Source organism: Rhincodon typus, chromosome 47, assembly GCF_021869965.1.
Source record: "Rhincodon typus isolate 14 chromosome 47, sRhiTyp1.1, whole genome shotgun sequence".
Taxonomy (NCBI): Eukaryota; Metazoa; Chordata; class Chondrichthyes; order Orectolobiformes; family Rhincodontidae; genus Rhincodon; species Rhincodon typus.
Window position 1 is genome coordinate 1,442,683 of NC_063378.1, and position 4,344 is coordinate 1,447,026.

Genomic DNA, 4,344 nt, shown 5'->3' on the forward strand with positions numbered 1-4,344 from the left:
TTCAAAAAGAGAGTGGCTGATCATGCAACTCAGTGCCCTGTTCCCACTTTCTCTCTCTATACCCTGTGATTCTTTTAGACCCAGACACTCTATCTAACTCCTTGTAAACATACAATATTTCGGCTGCAACTGCTTTCCATTGCAGGGACTTCCACAGGCTCACCACTCTCTGGGTGAAGAGATTTCTCCTTATCTCAGTCCTAAATGGCCTGTATCCTAAAACTGTGACCTTTGGTTCTAGACTAACTGGTATTCGAGGACACCCTTCCTGCATTTACTCTGTCTAGTCCTGTTCAAATTTTGTAGGTCTCTATGAGATCCCCCTTCATTCCTCTAAACACCAGTGAATATAGTCCTAACTAATCCAGAGCTCAGAAATAGGAAGGGTGCGGTAACAATGTTGGGGTTGTACCACAGGCCTCCCAACAGTGAGCGTGAGATAGAGGCACAAATATGTAGACAGATTATGGAAAGATGTAGGAGCAACAGGGTGGTGGTGATGGGAGATTTTAATTCTCCCAACATTGACTGGGATTCACTTAGTGTTAGGGGTTTAGATGGAGCAGAATTTGTAAGGAGCATCCAGGAGGGTTTTCTAGAGCAGTATGTTAATAGTCCAACTCAGGAAGGGGTCATACTGGACCTGGTGTTGGGGAATGAGCCCGGCCAGGTGGTTGAAGTTTCAGTAGGGGATTACTTTGGGAATAGTGATTACAATTCCGTAAGTTTTAGAATACTGATGGACAAAGACGAGAGTGGGCCTGAAGGAAGAGTGCTAAATTGGGGGAAGGCCAACTATAGCAAAATTCGACAGGAGCTGGGGAATGTGGATTGGGAGCAGCTGTTTGAGGGTAAATCCACATTTGATATGTGGGAGGCTTTTAAAGAGAGGTTGATTAGAGTGCAGGACAGACATGTCCCTGTGAAAATCAGGGATAGAAAGGAAAGATTAGGGAACCATGGATGACAGGTGAAATTGTGAGACTAGTAAAGAGGAGAAAGGAAGCATACATAAGGTCTAGGCGACTGAAAACAGACGAAGCTTTGGAAGAATTTCGGGAAAGTAGGACCAATCTGAAACGAGGAATTAAGAGGGCAAAAAGGGGTCGTGAAATATCTTTAGCAAACAGGGTTAAGGAAAATCCCAAAGCCTTTTATTCATACATAAGGAGCAGGAGGGTAACTAGAGAAAGGGTTGGCCCACTCAAGGACAAAGGAGGGAAGTTATGCGAGGAGTCAGAGAAAATGAGTGAGATTCTTAATGAGTACTTTGCATCGGTATTCACTGAGGAGAGGGACATGACGGATGTTGAGGTTAGGGATAGATGTTTGATTACTCTAGGTCAAGTCAGCATAAGGAGGGGGGACGTGTTGGGAATTCTAAAAGGCATTAGGGTGGACAAGTCCCCAGGTCCGGATGGGATCTATCCCAGGTTATTGAGGGAAGCAAGGGAGGAAATAACTGGGGCCTTAACAGATATCTTTGCAGCATCCTTGAGCACGGGTGAGGTCCTGGAGGACTGGAGAATTGCTAATGTTGTCCCCTTGTTTAGGAAGGGTAGCAAGGATAATCCAGGAAATTATAGACTAGTGAGCCTAACGTCAGTGGTGGGGAAGCTGCTGGGAGAAGATATACTGAGGGATAGGATCTATTTACATTTGGAAGAAAATGGGCTTATTAGTGATAGGCAGAATGGTTTTGTGCAGGGAAGGTCATGTCTTACCAACTTGATAGAATTCTTTGAGGAAGTGACAAAGTTGATAGATGAGGGAAGGGCTGGAGATGTCATATACATGGACTTCAGTAAGGCGTTTGTTAAGGTTCCCCATGGTAGGCTGATGGAGAAAGTGAAGTCGCATGGGGTCCAGGGTGTACTAGCTAGATGGATAGAGAACTGGCTGGGTAACAGGAGACAGAGAGTTGTAGTGGAAGGGAGTTTCTCAAAATGGAGAACTGTGACCAGTGGTGTTCCACAGGGATCTGTGTTGGGACCACTGTTGTTTGTGATATATATAAATGATCGGGAGGAAGGTATAGATGGTTTGATCAGCAAGTTTGCAGATAACACTAAGATTGGTGGAGTAGCAGATAGTGAAGGGGACTGTCGGAGAATGCAGCAGAATGTAGATAGATTGGAGAGGTGGGCGGAGAAATGGCAGATGGAGTTCAATCCAGGCAAATGTGAGGTGATGCATTTTGGAAGATCCAATTCAAGAGCGAACTATATGGTAAATGGAAAAGCCCTGGGGAAAATTGATACACAGAGAGATCTGGGTGTTCAGGTCCATTGTACCCTGAAGGTAGCAACGCAGGTCGACAGCGTGGTCAAGAAGGCATACAGCATGCTTTCATTCATCGAACGGGGTACTGAGTACAAGAGTTGGCAGGTCATGTTACAGTTGTATAGGACTTTGGTTCAACCACATTTGGAATACTGCGTACAGTTCTGGTCGCCACATTACCAAAAGGATGTGGATGCTTTGGAGAGGGTGCAGAGGAGGTTCACCAGGATGTTGCCTGGTATGGAGGGCACTGGCTATGAAGAGAGGTCGAGTAGATTAGGATTATTTACATTAGAAAGACGGAGGTTGAGGGGGGACCTGATTGAGGTCTACAAAATCATGAGAGGTATAGACAGGGTGGATAGCAAGAAGCTTTTTCCCAGAGTGGGGGATTCAATTACTAGGGGTCATGATTTCAAGGTGAGAGGGGAAAAGTTTAAGGGAGATATGCATGGAAAGTTCTTTACGCAGAGGGTGGTGGGTGCCTGAAATGCGTTGCCAGCGGAGGTGGTAGAGGCAGGCATGATAGCATCATTAAAGATGTATCTAGACAGATACACGAATGGGCAGGGAGCAGAGGGATACAGATCCTTGGAAAATAGGTGACAGGTTTAGCTAGAGGATCTGGATCGGCGCAGGCTTGGAGGTCCGAAGGGCCTGTTCCTGTGCTGTAATTTTCTTTGTTCTTTGTTCTAATCCAATCTCTCTTCATACGTCAGTCCTGCCATCCCAGGATTCAGTTTGGTAAACCTTTGCTGCACTCTCTCAATCGCCAGAACATCCTTCCTCAGATAAGGAGAACAAAACTGAACATAAGGCTCCAGATGTTCCCTGTACAATTGCAGCAAAACATCCCTGCTCCTGTACTTTAAACCTCTTGCTATGGAGTGTACTTTTCACCTTCTTCACTGCCTGCTGTTTCTATGCGCACAGTTGCTGCAGCTACATACTAATGTTCTGTGATTTTTGGAATAATGCATTTGTCATTCAAAATGAGAGTTTAAAGACAGTTGTCTGAATGACAGAATACCAAATTGCAAGGTATTCGGATCATCCTGCAGTTTCGAGAAAATGTTTTAAAACCAGGATTAAGAGTACTCACATTCTGTGGGGATTTGGACAGGGACAGACTGTGAGCTGCCCAGGCTGTTTGTTGCTACAGTAGTAGGAGATTTCCACCTCAAATCCATAAGGAGCAGTGATAGTTTGACCAGATAATTTCAGATCAGTGACATTTCCTTGGGAGATCTTGAACCAGTTGAATCTGTGGACTGCTGGATTCCCATCACTGGAACAACTTAGAGAAACAGTCTTTCCTTTCCTCATTGCCATTCTGACAGACATATTGCAAGGAGTATCATTCAAATGCAAAATTATCAACAACTTAAACACCGAGCTAAAGGCAGGAGTCTGAGAGAATGCTCCCCACTTGCCTGGAGTCCAAAAATGCTCAAGCAGCTCAACATCTTCCGGGACAAAGCACCCCATCTACAAGCATCCATTCCCTTCACCAATGCTCAGTAGCAGCAGAATGTGCCCTATACAAGATGCACTGCAGAAATTCATCAAGGCTCCTTAGACAGCACCTTCCAAATCCATGACCCCTTCCATCTAGAGGACAAAGGCGCAGATACATGGGAACACCACCCCTGCGTGTTCTCCTCCAAGTCATTCACCATCCTGACTTGGAAATTTATTGCTGTTCCCTCAAGGTCTCTGGGTCAAAATTCTGAAGTTAACCGCACCCCTCCCCAACTTGGCGAGTCACAGAACTGTTACAGTTCAGAAAGAGGTCATTCAGCCCATTGTATCTGTACTGTCTCTCCAAATGAGTAAGTGTCAGTCTCCTGCCTTTTCTCCATCACCCAGCACATTGTGTCAATTTAAATAACCATCCTATTTGCTCTCTAATGTCTCAATTGAACCTGCCTCCATCACAATCTCAGGTAGTGCATTCCAGTCCTGAACCCCTCTCTGTGTGAAAATGGTTTTCCTTGATTTACATTTGCTTCTTTTGCAAAACACTTCCAGACTGTTCCCCTCATTTCTCACTCTTTTTAT